The sequence below is a fragment of the Pogoniulus pusillus genome, chromosome 18 (assembly GCF_015220805.1).
Source record: "Pogoniulus pusillus isolate bPogPus1 chromosome 18, bPogPus1.pri, whole genome shotgun sequence".
In the NCBI taxonomy this organism is placed as follows: domain Eukaryota; kingdom Metazoa; phylum Chordata; class Aves; order Piciformes; family Lybiidae; genus Pogoniulus; species Pogoniulus pusillus.
In genome coordinates, this window is record NC_087281.1 from 1,040,713 (window position 1) to 1,059,231 (window position 18,519).

The 18,519-nt window shown below is 44.4% G+C and overlaps 2 long non-coding RNA genes across 2 annotated transcripts in view; one reads left to right on the forward strand and one right to left on the reverse strand.

Annotated features, from left to right (window-relative positions):
• Nucleotides 1-18,519, reverse strand: part of LOC135183333 (uncharacterized) — a 541,852-nt gene that overhangs the window by 416,071 nt on the left and 107,262 nt on the right. The gene's annotated exons all lie outside the window — the stretch shown is intronic.
• LOC135183328 (uncharacterized) lies at nucleotides 4,044-13,947 on the forward strand. Its single transcript, XR_010305516.1, has 3 exons — nucleotides 4,044-4,092; nucleotides 6,465-6,523; nucleotides 13,923-13,947. It is a non-coding gene; the product is annotated as an uncharacterized LOC135183328 (long non-coding RNA).

Sequence of the window (18,519 nt, forward strand, 5' to 3'; positions counted from 1 at the left end):
TTTATTTTAAATCCAGCTTCTCAGCCTACCAAAAGCAGCAAAGGCATGGAGCACTGGGACACAGTCTCAAGCTGTGCTAGGGGAGGTCTAGGCTGGATGTAAGGAGGAAATTGTTGCCAGATGGAGTGATTGGCATTTGAATGGGCTGCCCAGGGAGGTGGTGGAGTTGCCATCCCTGAAGGTGTTCAAGAAAAGCCTGGCTGAGGCACTTAGTGCCATGGTCTAGTTGATTGGATAGGGATGAGTAATAGGTTGGACTGGATGATCTCTGGGCACATTCCAGTACCTCAACATCTCTCTGGAATTGAGGAGCCCAGAACTGGACACAGCACTCAAGGTGTGCCCTGACCAGTGCTGGGTACAGGGGTAGAATAACCTCCCTTGTCCTACTGGCCACACTGTTCCTGATCCAGGCCAGGATGCCATTACAGTATTAGTGTTGGCTTGGTCATCAGAGACCATAATATAAAATATAATAAGCAGAGTATGTCATTTAACTGTACAGTCTTCTAATATTATTTATTCAATAGAGTATATCTCTTTCTTATCACTCTATTTTTCCACTTGTGCTGATACAATATCAAGCCATCCGTATAAAATTCTGAGCACTCATTTATTTTTATTGTAAAGTCATTCTGGATTATATATTTCATGCAGCCTCAAGTCTTTTATTGACAACATTTGATGCTTGGATCCTGTAACAATTTCTGCTCTGTATGCCTGTTTTACAGTGTAGTCAGATTTGTTGGTCATAGCATGATAAATATATGTGTTTCTAAATGGTTCTGTCCCTTCTCAATTAATGGTTCTAAGTTCTGGTGTAGTAAAGTTTGTGTCAAAAGCATAGACAGACTTCAAATGTTAATAAATAAGAAGCCTAAAAAATGGATGTTTAAAATGAGGTTTAAAAATTCCCAATGTTCTACAGCCTTTTAAGGGTTGGTTTGTTGTGATGGTTTCAGAGTTACCTGTCGTTCCCCGCCCCCCCCCCCTTATGATATCACCCAGACTAGACTGAGCTGGAAATTAATGAATGAAGCTTTATATTTACATCTTAGCACAATATACAAACAGATATTTGCAATCTATACAGCTGCAGACAGTAATATACAAGTTAAAAAGTAATACAGAATCACAGCAGGCCTCCCAGAAACCAGAGTCCCCAGGAGGGGCTCCCAACCACCCTTCCACCTCCTTTCCACCCCTCTAAATTACCCCAGACTTTGCCTTACATTAAAGGTGAGTTTGGAGGATCAGCCAGGGGGATTAGAAAGCAGAAGGATTAGCTGCGAAAAAGCAGTCCAGGCAGAAAGCACAGGCTCCAGTAGAGACCCACAGACACACTGTCTTATCTATGTTTTGTGTTCTTGTTTTTATCCACCTCAGCAAGCCCATGAATGAAGGAGACATCACCATCGTTTCCTTTTCACAGCCCATAATCTGATTTTTCCCATTAAATTATTCCAGTTAGCCTCAAACTGGCACATTTGGGTTTATTTTAGAGAAGGTTTTTGTGAATCTGTTTTTTTTTCTTTCTTTGTAAATGTACTGAGCAGGTCATATTTTATAGATGCCATGTCCATGTTCTGTGCTCACCCAAAACACACTTAGGCTTCACCTTTCCTCAGGAAGAGAGAATCTCTGCACAACAAACCAGAAAGACAGATTGTAGTGAGCACGCTGCATGTACTTGCAGCCCTGGGGAATAGAAGACATCTGTGTTTAATCGACACTCTACTGGACAGCGTTAGAACCGTTTCATAGCTTTCACCGCCTGCACTCTCCAAGTACCTTGTCACTTGCTTCCATCATACTTTTGTTTGGTGGTAGCTTTTCTTCACACTTGGTAGTGTGAGCTTATGACAGAGCGTAAGGGCTGCTCAGAAAAATGTTTCTGCTTACACAGAGAGCTACTCTGCTTAAGCAGAGAGCAACACATCTCTCCTTTGCTCATTGAAAGCAGGGCTTTGCATCATTTTAATACCTGCAGGAATGAAAAAGAAACAAAGTGGATTACAGTTTAAAAGTTAAAGGAAATCAGGATTGTGATTGAAGATTTGGTAGAGTATGCATTTCCCAACTGATAGCTTGATAGGAAGAAATTAGAATCATAGAATCTGTCAGGGTTGGAAGGGACCACAAGGATCATCTGGTTTCAACCCCACACTGCCATGGGCAGGGACACCTTACCCTAGAGCAGGCTGGTCAGAGCCTCATCCAGCCTGGCCTTAAACCCCTCCAGGGATGGGGCCTCAACCACCTCCCTGGGCAACCCAGTCCAACCTTCCAACCCTGACTGATTCTATGATTCTATTGTTTGGGATCAAACTGAGGAGTGTTGCAGAAAATCACGACCTGGTCAACAGACACTTCTTTAGGGATAACTAAACTGAACCTTACTCACCTGGTGCTTACTAGGACTGTAAGCACCAGGCTGTAAACAGAAATCTCTTTTGGGACTACTTAGACAAGATTTAACAAGATGTGGCTGTTGCGGAGAGCAGGAATTAATATGTGGCCGAGTCGGGAATTTATCAAAAATAGTTATTTTTTATTTTCCCAAAACCTGCCCCCACAACTATATATACAAAGATTAATTTAGTTTAATAAGCAGATTCAGTTGCATGAGAATTAACCTACAAGGACACCGTCAATAATCTGACCATATTGGAAGTCAGAAGTTGGAAAAGGACTCAGCTATTAATTAATAGCGGTTTCTTACTAAATTAAGCTAAGCCAAATAACTCACTCAGGCTGATTCCTGTGGTCTGTGTTCATCTCCTTTTCCAGCGGCTGCAGGTGAATGGTTAAGAGGTTGTTAAGGGTTGTTAGGCACACAAAGGTGTCAACAGGAAAGCAAATCCCTGAAGGTCTCTCTGCAGTCCAGGCACAGGGGGGAGTGTGAGCTCAGGCAGACACATACGTCCAGGCACAGGCAAACTCCAAAGTGGGAACCCCAAAGGCGGGAAGACCCCCAATAGTTATAACCTTCGCTAGACAAAGGGCAGAGTTACCACACCTTAGGCGCGAAAGCGCACGGCCAGTCCCAGCCTGGCTCCAGCGCGGGAACTCACGGGGCAGTCCTCCCCCCCTTCACGGGGCAGTCCTCCCCCCCTTCACAAGGCAGTCCTCCCCCCCTTCACGGGGCAGTCCTCCCCCCCTTCACAGGGCAGTCCTCCCCCCCTTCACGGCTGCAGGGCAGGCAAGGGGGGAGGGAAACCAGGCGGCTTTTCCCCTTTCCCCCCGAAGTCCAGGCAGGAGAGGAATTTAGGGGTACAGGACTCCAGGACAGTGGCATATTGTCTTATATTACTATAGTTTTGTGGAAAGCTACCATAGAATGTACTGGAGAATGATTGTAAGTCATATCCAGTGATGCTGACAGAGTTTTACAGCATGGCCACAGTTCTTTATTTGTGGGAAGCTTTCTCCTGCAGCGAGGTATGGAATGTAAACATCAGGCCCGGTGATGGGAAGTGTCCTTGGAGCCTTACAGGCTCCCAGGGGCCTAGGCTGAGAACAGTGAGCAACCCACACACAGCTGTCAGGGGGTGGAATCTGCTGGCCCCCAGGGCGGACACAGCCCCAGGGGGCTGACCCTGGCCAGCCCCCCTGGGTGGTACTCACAGGTTGTTTACCACAGGTAACCTATCTCTGCCTTACACATAACTTGGGACCAATCTGTACTGTCCACTTGTGCCAGCCCCAGGCTGGTTGTGCACACCCCTCTGGGGGCTATGTAAGCCATTGTATTGCCTTAATAAATCATACTGATGCACAGATGCCTGGAAGCTGCTGTCTCGAGTCGTCAGTACCCGATCTCGCCTCTCGCCAGCCCCCGTACCCTGACATTTATTGAACAACATGGGGTCATTACAATTCTTAAAGAACCTAATCATTCATTTTCAGAAGCCTCTGGAACTCCAAAGGAATCATCTGAAGTACTGCATCCAGTTCTGGGGCTCCCATTACAAGAGGACATGGACATACTGGAGCATGTCCAGAGAAGGGCCATGAGGCTGGATCACTTCTGCTGTGAGGTCAGACTGAAAGAGCTGGGGCTGTTCAGTCTGCAGAAGAGGAGGCTCCCAGGTGACCTTCTTGTGGCCTTCCAGGGTCTGAACGTGAGGAGGAAGTTGTTGAGCATGAGAGTGGTGAGAGCCTGGACTGGGTTGCCCAGGGAGGTGGTTGAGGCCCCATCCCTGGAGGTGTTTGAGGCCAGGCTGGCTGAGGCTGTGGGCAGCCTGCTCTAGGGTAGGGTGTCCCTTCCCATTGCAGGGGGGTTGGAACTAGATGATCCTTGTGTTCCCTTCCAGCCCTGACTGATTCTGTTTCTATTCTATGATTTTCTGTCCATTATCTCCTGTCGGGGTACGGAGGCTGGCGAGAGGCGAGATCGGGGTACTGACGACTCGAGACAGCAGCTTCTAGGCATCTGTGCATCAGTACATCAGTACAACTTTATTAGGGTAGTGCAGTGTCTTATATAGTGCTCAGAGGAGGTGTTTCCAGCCAGCCTGGGGCTGGCAGAAGTGGACAGTACAGATTGGCCCCAAGTTATGTGTAAGGCAGAGATAGGTTACCTGTGGTAAACAACCTGTGAGTACCACCCAGGGGGGCTGGCCAGGGTCAGCCCCCCTTGGGGCTGCGTCCGCCCCAGGGACCGGCAGATTCCACCCCCTGACAGCTGTGCGTGGGTTGCTCATAGTCGCCGGCTCAGGCCCTGGGAGCCTCAAGGCTCCAAGGACACTTCACATCACAGGGTCTGATGTTTACCTTTCATGCTCCGCTGCAGGAGAAAGCTTCCCACAATCTCCTACAGGCTTTTTAATAAGAAGAGTTCCTGTTTAGCTAGGTGATGGTGGTGCTGTAGCAGTCTCTGCTGTGTTAGAAAGCCAGGAACCTCACAGGACTCTCCATTTCCTGTGCTCCAGATCCAAAGTCCACTGTGCAAGTCTTTGTACTGACTTAAATGCTGGCTCAGGCCCTGTAAGAGAGGCTATATTTTTTTCTCTCCCAGAATGGCTGTGACAGTGCTTTTCAAAATCTGCCTTTTTTTTTTGCTTGAGCAATGTGCTGTGTGCCCACCCCACAGTCAGTTTGGAAAACACTGGGTTTCAGGGGCACAGACAAGCTCTATGAAGAGCTGCCAGACGTGGGAGGTGGTTTCTGCTGAGCCATTAGGCACATGCTTACTGTCAGCACTGCTGCCTCTGCTCTCCCCTTCCCGCTGTGGTAGGAGGTGTGCAGAGATGCTATTTCTTTTCAGTGTTGCTGCTTTTTTGCCGTTGTTTCTCCTTTGGAGCTCAAAGCAGCACATATAAGAGTGCATGTAGAGGCTGTTGTGTCTGTGTATAAGGGCTTCAAACTAGAGAAAAGTAGATTTAGGTTGGATGTTAGGAGCAGGTTCTTTGTTATGAGTGGTGGAACACCAGAACAGGTTGCTCAGGGATGTGAGTGGGGCCCCATCCCAGGAGATACTCAGTGAGGCTTGACAGGGCTCTGGGCAACCTGATGTAGTTGAGGAGGCCTCTGCTGACTGAAGGGGGGATTGGTTTAGATGACCTTCAGAGGGAGTGTGCAGCCTGCAGAAGAGGAGGCTCAGAGGGGACAGCATTGCTATCTACAGCTGCCTGAAGGGAGACTGTAGCCAGGTGGGGTTGGGCTCTTCTGCCACGCAAGCAGCAGCAGAAGAAGGGGACACAGTCTCAAGTTGTGACAGGGGAGGTCTAGGCTGGATGTTAGCAGGAAGTTCTTGGCAGAGAGAGTGATTGGCATTGGAATGGGCTGCCCAGGGAGGTGGTGGAGTTGCTGTGCCTGGAGGTGTTGAAGCAAAGCCTGGCTGGGGCACTTAGTGCCATGGTCTGGTTGACTGGTGTTTTTTTTTTTTGTTTGTTTTGTTTTTTGTTTTTAATATTTAGGGGTTTATTTGTTGTTGTTTTAGTTTCTTTTTAATATTTAGTGGTTTTTTGTGGGTTTTTTGTTTGTTGTTTTTTGTTTTTAATGTTCAGTGTTGCATTTTTGGTGGGTTGTTATTGTTTTTTAATCTTTAGTGTGGGGTTTGTGCTTTTATGTTGTTGTTTTATACTATTTATTGGAGTTTTTTTGCTGGATTTTTATTGTTGCTTTTAATGGGGATTTTTTTTTTGTTATTTTGGTTGGTTTTGCTGTTTTTTAACATTTAGTGTTGGTTGGGTTTTGTTGTTTTTTTTTTTGTGGGGGTGGGGGGTTGATTGCCATAGGGAAGTATTAACAAAGAGTAAAATTAGCTGACTTGTGTAACAGATGTCAACGGCATCTCTGCCCACGGTTTTCTCTGGATATCAATTTGGTGGCCCCTGAAGACAAAATATGGAACCATCAGCTGCAGGCATCTGCTTTGCTAGCAACCAGCAAATAAGAAATTTATGGTACTGAGGTGTCCTGCATCTGTCAGAGCATAACACTGGTGTTACTCATTGCAGGTTGAGCTTCTTAAATGCCACTGCAGGGCCGATGTATCTGCTGGAGGAGAGAAATATAGGTACTGTCTCTGCTGCTCTAGTCAAGTTATTGAATTTTTTATCTCAGGGGAGACAATGCCAAGTAAGGGGCAAAAGGCAAAGTCTGATGCCACCTGTGTAATTCTGTAACATGTCTCATACAAAAACACACACACCATAAACCAAACCGAACCAAACCAACCCCAAACCAACCAACCAAAAAAACAACCAATCCCCACCACCAAAAAAAACCCTAAACCCAACCAAACAGACCCCCACACAAACAAATGAACAAGAATTCAGATTGCTTCTTTCACATTAGTATATTAATGTTCTATAAAGAAGATTAGGCTTTATTTGTTATCCTGGTCGTGCAGAGGGATGTAGATGCATAAGCAGTATGGATTTAACAGAGGATGGCTCTTTTCATGAAGTTACATTTTGAACTTTCTAATACAGTTGGCCCAAGAGAGAAGTGCATGCCTGAGATTGATGGACTAACGGGTTGGGGAATGCAGAGAGATGGAAGAATGAAGGTGACATAACCAGGGGAAAGTGTTGAGTAACTTCCCTGGTATGTGTCATGAGCTGGCAGAGAAAAGTCATGGGTGAAGAAAGAAATTGTTTGACCAAAGCTGAGGCAATTGTGTGGAAAGCTGGAAAGATCTTTATGTGATTGTGTGTCACAGAGCCAACCTCAGGCTTTAAACACCAACAGCTTATATAAGTTATGTGCATTGTTTTGCTTTGTTTTTTTTTGCTTCACTGGTACAGGTCAGACTAGTTGAACTTGCTCTAGTTACTTAGCTCTTAAGTGTCTTTTTATAGATGTGAGTAATATATTTTATTGTCCTTGAATAGGTGAGAGGATATAAAGAGAGAGGGAAATAGGACTTTCATAAAAGCATCAACTCAAACTATTTAGAAAGATTTGTGTTACTGCATTTAATTTCCTCCAGATGTTCTTGCAATGGGGGGATTTGGACCAGTCTGGGAAGGTCAATGGAAAATCAGGTTTCCTGACTTCAAAAAATAGGAGTGAAGGGGCCCTTCTTGTGCTGGTCTGACAGCTTTACAATTATCAAAGCAGTCATTGATTTTACTTTACACTACTGTGCCTGCAGAGCTCTCAGAGGAAGGAGCAGTGAAAGTTTTGCGAGAGGCTTCACCATGGAAGCTATTAATATTCTAGGAACTTGCCTGCCATTCAGAGCCTCTGAAAAGCTGATGAGGAAAAGGGCCTTTGTGTTAGCATTGGATTAAGGCTGTTTGCATTCAGTTTGGGGTTTATGTGACTAAATGTTGACACCTACTGAAAGGAAGGGTGAGCAAAAGAAACAAGAAAGTGCTATCACCAGAACTAGCTTTAATTAGCATCATGTTTGGCAGCACCGGCAAAAGTACCTTACCACCTCTCAACAACCACTTTGCATAAGGTCTGTTTTGCAAGAGAAAGTAGGTCATATTAGAAGACTGAGAAGCAGTTGCTCTGGATTGAGTATGATGAACAAGATGGGAAACCTAGGTGGCTCACAGCTGAAATCATAGCAACTAACATGATTTTAGACATGGTTTAGTAGCCTGGGGAACTAGAAACAAGTTATCTGTGTCAATTGCTTATTTGAGCACTCAAGACTGAGTAAATGGCTTTTTTTCTAGCTTGTCTTATGAGGTTGATATTTACTATTTGCTGATACTCCTGCCCCTGGCAAGACCAAAACCTACTGATAAGTGTTGTAGTAGGCCTAAGCAGGCCAAAACAGGCTTATATGTGTCCTGGTTTGTGCAGACATGTTTTTCTGCTCTCCCTCCTTCTGCTGTGGGGAGAAGTGACCATGGGAAAGAGGACAAAGAACCTGGAGCCACTGAGTCTAAGGACTCTAGCCTGCCCAGACTTGTTTGCACCCTGTGGTAAACAAGGTACACACTCTTAACTTGTGCCTGGCTTGTGCAAGGCCTGTGCTTTTCCCTTATTGGGGTAAAGCAAGCCTTTTATTTGGGTTTGGATCGTAAGTGCTGTGTAATCTACAGCCTTACTCTGAGAGGGAAGAGAAAGCTACATAGAATGACGCTGTTGTGGAAGGCCAAAATAGGTCAAATTAAGCCTAAACATGTCCTGACTTGCCTGGATGTGTTTTCTGCTCTCCTTCCTTCTGCTGATAGGAGGGGTAATCGTGGGGAAAGAAAAGCCCTGGTGCCCAGCCCTAGCTAACCAACAAGACCGTGGCACTAAGTGCCTCATTCAGGCTTGGCTTCAACACCCCCAGGGATGGCAACTCCAACACCTCCCTTGGCAGCCCATTCCAATGCCAATCACTCTCTCTGCCAACAACTTCCTCCTAACATCCAGCCTAGACCTCCCCCACCACAACTTGAGACTGTGTCCACTTGTTCTGTTGCTGGTTGCCTGGCAGAAGAGACCAACCCCACCTGGCTACAGTCTCCCTTCAGGTAGTTGTAGACCTTCAGATAGTTGTAGTCCATCACTTTTTTTTCTTCCAAGGATCTGCATTACCCCAAATTAAAAAAAAATCTTTGCCAGAAACATAATTAATGACCCAAAATATCATTATCAGCTCTTTGCAGGCTTGCAAACTCAGTCTTTATGTGGGACCCGCTGTTACCAAATAATTTTGTTTATGTACTGGATGAGGCAACAAATATTGCACAATGGCTTCAATTAGTGTCACTGGGGCAGGCTGGTTAGGGAAGATGTAGAAAGTAATCAGGAAACCAGACAGAATCAAAACTGAAGAGAGTGAAAATACAAACCCAAACGAAAACACAAAGCCTGCTGTGATGTGCAGAAACCGTATCAGACTGATGTGAAATGGGGAGAGCTGAGAGTGGTGAGGAGCCTTGGTCTCCGTGCTGCTCTTTGATTCTTTAATTGCAGTTTTCCAGCAGCTGCCTTCCTGTTGTCTGCAGCAGCAGATGATTGGTGATGCATGGTTAAGTGCAGCATTTGGTTTTCCTAGGAGATGCTATGCCTTTTTGTGCAGTTGTTATGCTCCACAGTTGGTCATCAAGGGAAAAATAGTGACACTTCATGTTACCTGATTGGCTTCTCAGCATAGGAGAGCTGTATGATAATGTAGCAGAACATCTTTGTCTTTGGTTGATGTTTTCCCTTCACCCTCCACCCCCAATTCACTTTCTATTTTTTTTTTCAGTAGTATCTTGGGTAGCAACAAATGGGCAATAGTCTTCCTTTTTCTTACTACTGAACCACAGTGTTCACTGAACCACATTTAATTAAGAGAGTGTGTATTGACATGCATAACATAATCAGGTCAGGGACTGGGGCTGAAATTGATTGAGTGCAGCTCTTCTACACTTAGTTCAATTTATGAGTGTTCAGATGCAGATGGGTAGTGAAAAGGTTTAATTTCCATTTGTGTTGTTAGCACAATCCTTATAATGTGAGTATTAATTGAACATGCTATGTGCTAGTGTGGAGCAATCAATCTTGTCCACTTTTCATAAGTGGAAGTCAGAGGTTGATTTTAAGCAGGTTCCAAGCAGTCAAGTTGTAGAAATGTTTACAACTAGTCACCTATAGTACATTACATATAGGTATAGTACATGTAGTACATATAGTATGTATTACTATAGTTATAGTACAACCATCATGTTCCTTGGAAGCCAGCATTAAGTCAGAGGTTAATTTTAAGCAGGTTCCAAGCAGTCTAGTTATAGAAATGTTTACATCTCCTCACCTATAGTACATTACATATAGTTATAGTACATATAGTACCTATTACTATAGTTATAGTACAACCATTATGTTCCTAGGAAGCCAGCATTATGTCAGAGGTTGATTTTAAGCAGGTTCCAAGCAGTCTAGTTATAGAAATGTTCACAACTTGTCACCTATAGTACGTTAGATGTAGTTATAGTACACATAGTACCTATTACTATAGTTATAACACAACCATTATGTTCCTAGGAAGCCAGCATTACAATACAAAAAGAAAGCAAATGATTTTTAATATCAACTCTTGTGTACAGTTGGTGATGTTTTTATGAGTTATGGGGATGCAGATATGAAATAGTTTCTAGTTATAGATCTCTGCAATAATTTCTTCTGGTTAGGTCATCATACACATCATTGTAACCCTGGGATTTGAGTTCTGACATCAATCCATTAATTCTTTGAGTGAGAAGTGTAATATAAGTAGTTTTGACCTGAAAGCCCCATGACAATGCACTGCTTTTTCAGTGTGTGAGACATAGAGTGTTCTGTACCTGCTAGGTAGTCTCTACATCTTAAGCCACAGGAGCATGGAATGAAAGATCACAGGTTGTGTTTAAATTTTCCTTTGTGGAATCTGAAGCAAATTGCTGTGTTCCCTTTGGCTTATACCCTAAGTCAAAAAGCTATGGTTTTCATTTGTTTGTGTGTTTGGTGTGGAGAGCCATGAAGGAAAAACGATGGCAAGTCAAGTAGAAGCACCAAGGATGAAGGCTGCAGCTGAAGTGAGATGTGTGTGCATGAACTGCTCCATGAGAGGACAGGACAAGTGAGAAATGACAGCAAAATGTTTAGAAACAGAGCCTTGTGAAGGTTTAGAGTTCTGCAATCCCTGTGACTTTCAGGGAAAGCCAGACAGGAAAGAAAAAATACAGCTTGGTAATCTGAAAGAAATGGAGAAGCTCTGCCAGGCAGCTGGGTGAGTTTCTGTTTTGCCCTTTAAACAGTGGTGGTAAGCAGAGATAGCCAAAGGACAGTCTGGCAGACACGTACAAACATGAGAACCCTCTGCTGCTTTGGCACCTCAGAGCTTCTAAACCATGGGAGATATACAGCAGGGACTATGAGGAGAGGCTGAGGGAGCTGGGGTTGTTTAGCCTGGAGAAGAGGAGGCTCAGGACTGACCTCTTTGCTGTCTACAACTACCTGAAGGGAGGCTGTAGCCAGGTGGGGGTCAGTCTCTTCTCCCAGGCAACCAGCAACAGAACAAGGGGACACAGTCTCAAGTTGTGCCAGGAGAGGTATAGCCTGGATGTTAGGAGGAAATTCTTGCCCAAGAGAGTGAATGGCATTGGAATGGGCTGCCCAGGGAGGTGGTGGATCTACTAAACCCCCCTGGCCGACCCTCCAAACTCACCTTGAACGTAAGGCAAAGTCTGGGGTAAGGTAGAGGGTGAGAAAAAGGTGGAAGGGTGGTTGGGTGGAAGTACGGAAGGGTGGTTGGGAGCCCCTCCTGGGGACTCTGGTTTCTGGGAGGGTTGCTGTGTTTCTGTATTACTTTCTAGCTTGTCTGTTTCTGTCTAGCTGTAGATATTGTAAATAGCTGCTTGTCTATTGTGCTAAGCTGTCAGCATAAAGCTTCATGCAATTTCCAGCAGCTGGGTGATTTTCTTAAGTATGGAGGAGCAGGGAGCACCATCACAGCTTCCCATAACCTTCCACTGTTTAACAACCTCAATGCCACAGAAGCCCCAAATAGGCATCCAACGAAATGCAGTGGGATGAACAAGGTCAGAAGTTCAAGGCACCAGGAAAGCCAATGCCTACTGTTGTTCCTTAGCAAGCTAGAACTGCCTGTGGGCTCATTCATCATCACTTCCAAAAATCCACTCGAGAAGGTGATCCAAAGATTAACTCTGTTGATCTCAGTAGAGTTTTTAGATTTGATTGGGATCTTTGTAATGATATCCAAATCTGCCTAATATGAGTAATATGTGATTAAGTGTGATAATCTTAATTGTGCAAACGATGAAGATGGCATTAAGACAAGGCAGAGTTTCTCTCAAGAGGTTATTAAGAAAATTAGGGATTAGAGAGTGAGAAACTGATTATAACAACTTAGCAGGAGGGCATAAAACACGTATTAGGCATGAGTTGTTACTCTTTTTGAATAGTACAAGATCAGAAGCGTGATACATTATATTTTCTCTTAGAATGGGTCTGAGGATTGCAAGTGTGAAAAGTTTGGATAGATGCATTAAGACTGCTTCTATGCCAGACAGCCAAGAACACACAAAAGGGTCAGAAGCCCAGCTCCATCACATAATGACACTTTATGTGGGCTTGCAATCTTCAAAGTTTCATTAAAGTAGCATAATTGACACATTTTCTGTCATGTAGTAATACTTTGCAATGTACCTAAGGTCCATCATCAGTAAGTTTGCAGATGACACCAAGCTAGGAGCAGCTGTGGATCTGTTGGAGGGTAGGAGAGCCCTGCAGAGGGACCTTGACAGGCTGGATGGGTGGGCAGAGGTCAGTGGGATGAGATTGAACAAGGTCAAGTGCAGAGTTCTACACTTTGGACACAACAACCCCAAGCAGAGCTACAGGCTGGGGACAGAGTGGCTGAGAGCAGCCAGGCAGAAAGGGACCTGGGGGTGCTGGTAGATAGTAGCTGAACATGAGCCAGCAGTGTGCCCAGGTGGCCAGGAGAGCCAATGGCATCCTGGCCTGGATCAGGAGCAGTGTGGCCAGCAGGACAAGGGAGGTTATTTCCTCCTGTACTCAGCACTGGTCAGGCCACACCTTGAGTGCTGTGTCCAGTTCTGGGCTCCTCCATTCAGAAGAGATGTTGAGGTACTGGAAGGTGTCCAGAGAAGGGCACATTCTGCACACAGGTTTTTCTTAGGAGGTTTGGCATAGTAGGAAAGTATTTGATTAGCTTCATTGGAATTACATTGCACCTCTGCTGCTGTGCTGAGCAGAAGCTTGTCCCTAGTGCCCATGCAAAGAAATCAACAATATTTCTAGTGAAAACCCAATGAAGATGAACTATTAGTGAACATAAAGTGGAAACAATTATTTCCAAAGCATGGAAAGGTGTTTTATTTCTTTTAAACGTTAGTCTGTAACAGTGCCCAACATTGTTTTGAATGCAATATGGAACTGTTTGTTATTTTCAAAGCCCAGATATCACAGAATGTTAGGGATTGGAAGGGACCCAAGGAGATCACCAAGTCCAACCCCCTTGCCAGAGCAGGACAATACTATCTGACTCAGAGGAACACATCTAGACAGGCCTTGAAGGGCTCCAGAGAAGGAGACTCCATAACCTCACTGAGGAGCCTGTGCCAGTGCTCTGTGACCCTTACAGTACAGAAGTTCCCCCTTGTGCTGAGGTGGAACCTCCTGTGCTGCAACTTACACCCACTGCTCCTTGTCCTATCACAGGGAGCAGTGAGCAGAACCTGTCCCCCCTGTTCCTGGCCAGAGTAGCTTAATTCCTAACAGCCCATTGCTTGATATGTAACCCATGAAAATCTGCTCCAGAAGGGTGGACATTATGTAGTCTTTCCTGAGCGAGCTCTTTTTGACCTAAATGCAAACAAATAAGCAACTCAAAAATACAACTGAGAGCTGAAGCAGCTGATCCTCATCTCATGTCTGGGTTTTTTCACTTAGAATAGATAAAAATATATCTCCAATGGTCATTTATTTCTATTCTTTCCACATGTATTTTCCAGCCTTGTAAAGAGATTTTAACTGTGCAAATATTTAATTCAGTGGTGCTTCTTGTCCTTTGAGAACCAGCTGAGAGAGCTGGGGTTGTTCACTTGGAGAAAAGAAGCTTCCAGGAAGACCTTACAGTGGCCTCCTAATACTTGAAGAGGGCTTGCAAGAAATCTGGAGAGGGGCTGCTTATGAAGATGTGTATCAACAAAAAGGTTAGTGCTTCTGAACTAGAGAAGATTTAGATTAGACATTAGAAGTTCTTTACTATGAGAGTGGTGGACCACTGGAACAGGCTGCCCAAGGGAGGTGGTGGATGCCCCATCCATGGAAACATTCAAGATTGTGCTTGATGGGAATCTGGGTATGCCAATCTGGTGGAGAATGCCTCTACTTCCTGCCTGAGGATTGGATCAGATGCCCTTTAAAGATCTTTTCCAACCCAATGGATTCTGTGGTTCTATTTAACACTGCATTTTCTTTGTGATTCTGTAGTACATTACAGCAGTTCCTCTCCTGAGTCAAAACTCTTCCTTTTTCGTCTGTGTTCTTCAGAAAATGATATTGCTACCACTGCCTGCAATGAAAGTGTACAAAATATATGAATATATTATATTTAGGCTTGATATTAGGAGGAAGTTGTTGCCAGAGAGAGTGACTGGCATTGGAATGGGCTGCCCAGGGAGGTGGTGGAGTTGCTGTCCCTGGAGGTGTTGAAGCAAAGCCTGGCTGAGGCACTTAGTGCCATGGTCTGGTTGATTGGCTAGGGCTGGGTGCTAGGTTGGACTGGATGAGCTTGGAGGTCTTTTCTGAGCTGCTTGATTCTATGTAAGATAACTGAGGGTTGGACTTGATGACCTCCTTGGGTCCCTTCCAACCCCTAACATCTTGTGAATTATATTCTTTAATATTCATCACAAACTGTGGTAAGAAGTGAAAAATGACTCAAAGAACAAAAGCAGAACAGTCATTTCCCTAAATGCTAACACCTTGCAACTGAAACTAGTAAGCATTGTAACTATTATGGGCCTGCAGAGAGTAAAAAGAAAAAGAGCTTTGTGGAGGTCTTTGTGATGGTTTGGGTGTTACCTGCCCCCTGCCCCCCCGAAGTAAAATCCTACTTTACACTGATGTTCAAAGGTAATACTTTAGGCAGAATCATGCTTGTGATGGCCTGGGTATTAAGAGAGTCACCCAGACTAGGCTCAGTCGGTCTGGAAACTGAAGAACAAAGCTTCCTATTTACAGCTTAGTGCAAGATACAAGCAGATATTTACAATATGCACAGAAATAGACAAGTTAAAAAGGTAACACAGAAACACCACAGCCCTCCCAGAAACCAGAGTCCCCAGGAGGGGCTCCCAACCACCTTTCTGCCTACTTCCCATCTCTCTACCTTATCCCAGACTTTGCCTTACATTCAAGGTGAGTTTGGAGGGTTAGCCAGGGGGGTTAGGAAGCAGAAGCATTAGTCAGGCAGCAAGTCAGGTTAGACAGAGAAGTTGATGCAGCCGCAGAGCCCTGAGAGAGACTCTGTTATTTATGTTTATGTTCTTATTTTTATCCATCTCAGCAAGCCTATGAGTGCAGCAGGCATCACCACTGTTTTCTTTTCACAGCCTATAATCTAATTCTTCTCACCAAAATATGCCACCTAAGCTCAAACTAGCATGAATTAGAATTGCAGATTCCACATCTTACCATCATGAGCTTACATTTTCAGAGTGAACAGAGACAATTAAATCTTCAGGACCTTTCTTTGCTCTAGAAGCCTTGCATATAGTGAGTATGTAGCTTAAGAAGGCTTTTTTGTTTCTGTAACCATGCTATCCTTAAACATTAAATCTATTAAACATTAAATCTATACAGATATATTTTCTTTTCTTTTTTTGAAAGGCTTGGCTTTTGACCTGTTAGCATAAAGTTGCCCAAAAGTACTATGCTGCCAGCTTTCATTGCTGCTTTACTTTAAAACTGGAATTGTCAGCACATATCATTGCACTGTTTCAAAGGGAAGAGGTCAGCAGAGGTCTTTTCCGAGCTAAAGCCTCTTTTGTCTTCTAATGAAAGCCTGTACATTGTGTTTCCCACGTAACTGACACCTTTACAGGTGCTTGTATCTAAACTGATAATGCGTGGATTGTATCTGAAGTGGATCACAGGACTTCTAAGGCCAGAGGCCTTGTCTTCTACTGTATTTCATAGGACACATTTTACACTTGCAGGGTTTCCTAACTAATAGATGAAACAGATAAGAAACTTTGCAAACCCTTCAAACAAATGTAAGACGTGACAGATTTCAGTCCTGTCAACATGACAGGATCTCCTGCAGAAGAGTGACACCGCCATGCATTATGATTGTGAACTATTAAGCATTTTGGAAGTCAATAAAAGGTAATGGCATGTGGCCTTTATCAGCAACAGTGCAGCCAGTAGGACAAGGGAGGTTATTCTTCCCCTGTACTCAGCACTGGCCAGGCCACACCTTGAGTGCTGTGTCCAGTTCTGGGCCCCTCAATTCAAGAGAGATGTTGAGGTGCTGGATGTGCTAGTTTGAGCCTAGCTAGAATGTTTTGGTGAGAAGAACTAGATTACAGGCAGTGGAAAGAAAACAATGGTGATGTCTACTGCACTCATAGGCTTGCTGAGATACGTAAGAACAAGAACATAAATGTAAATAACAGAATCGCTCTCTGTCTCTCTGGGGCTGAACCTCTCTCTCTAACCTAACCTGCCATCTGTGTGACTAATGCATCTGCTTCCTAACTCCTCTGGCCAACCCTCCAATCTACCTCAAACATAAGGCAAGATCCAGAGTAAGGTAGAGGGGTGGGAGGAAGGTGGAAGGGTGGTGTAGAGCCCCTCCTGAGAACTCTAGTTTCTGGGTAGGCTGCTGTGTGCTGTGTTTCTGTATTACTTTTTAACTTGTCCATTTCTGTCTATAGCTGTAGATATTGTAACTATCTGCTTGTATATTGTGCTAAGCTGTACATATAAAGCTTCATTCAATTTCCAGAGCCACTGGAAATTGGGGGATTTTTTCCAAAGGAGGTGGGGGGAGGGCAGATAACACCCAAACCATCACACTGGAACGTGCCCAGAGAAGGGCAACAAAGCTGGTGAGGGGCCTGGAGCACAGCCCTGCAAATGGAGACTGCAAGAGCTGGGGGTGTTTAGCCTGGAGAAGAGGAGGCTCGGGGTGATGATCCTTGTGGTCCCTTCCAACCCTGACTGATTCTATGATTCTATAAGAAAAAGGCATGTGGTGGGAGGGGATGGATGAGGATGGGTTTGCTCCTAAAAGTCCCATGAGCCACAAAGCCAAGTTTTTGTGGTTATTTGTCCATGAGCTTTTGCAAAGCCACCCCTACCCAGCACAATTATTCTCCTTACCTATTACATATTCATGGTGTATGATCTCACATTTTATCTATGTTTAGCTTCCATATTAAGTGAAGGAAAAGGTTCTGCAAACAGCATGCCTTGTTGCAAAACCCCAGCATATTCCAAAAGTAAAACAGCAGCAAAGTGGGATACTGCAGCTGGTATGTCCAGAGCTCTTGAAAAACACAGGAAAGGTGGAAAACACTAAAGCCTTCACTCTTTTGAAATACAGGAACTGTCCAGGCTTTTGAAATGCAAGCTTGAAGAATGCAAGCTCGGGGTCTTAAGGCTTGATTTTTAAGGTGATAACCTTACAGCAGACAAAAAGAAGCTGTTACTTAACAGTGAATAGCATCACCTCGAGGCCTTGATTGAGTTCAACTGTCTTATAGAATCATAGAATCAACCAGGTTGAGAGAGATCTCCAAGAGCTTCATGTTATGTGAGTAAAGGCGACTACTCAGACCATGTGAAGCTGGACTAGCACAAACCTAGGAGCAGGAGGAAAAGCAGAATCACAGAGAAGGGAAATCACGGCCAAAAATGTAGCAGCAAGTTACTGAGAGATTCAGATGCAAAACTCACACTAATAGAAGCTGTTTTCCTGCGCTGCTGTACCTGTGAATAATTGACCAGCTGAGCAAGATGTGTTTCAACCACTGCCACCTTACTCTGATCTTTAGCACACAAGTGGCCAAGTGAACTCCAGGTGTGTGAGCTGGATATTGCATCCCATGTGGTTCTGGTTTTCTGTGTCAGCACTGTATAATAGGTAGCTGCATGTTTTTCTCTTTAGATTAACATGGTGAGAGAAGATAACTGCAGTAGCTGGCTGTATGAGAAAAATCAATGTCTAAACCTATTTTTGTTTTAATTTCTACTAGGAAGCAGACCAATACATATATTTATCATTAAGCCATGAAAAAAGAGAGGTGCAATTTGAGTTAGCTAGCTCAGACAAGGAGAAATTGCCACTGCTTCTGGGTGCTTTGCTGGGTTAAAAATAAGAGAGGATAACTTTTCCATTTAAACAGATCTTACTCCCAGCCTGCATGTGCCTCCTGCTTAGAGATCTCCCAGACTCCAGCAAGTTATCAGCACAACATGGCTCACAACAGCACAGGACTTGGAGTCTACAGCATCCTTTGAGAAGATCAGTACAGGACAAAAAAGTTCCCAGGATCACGAGGTCACAGGATATTAGGGGTTGGAAGGGACCCAAGGAGA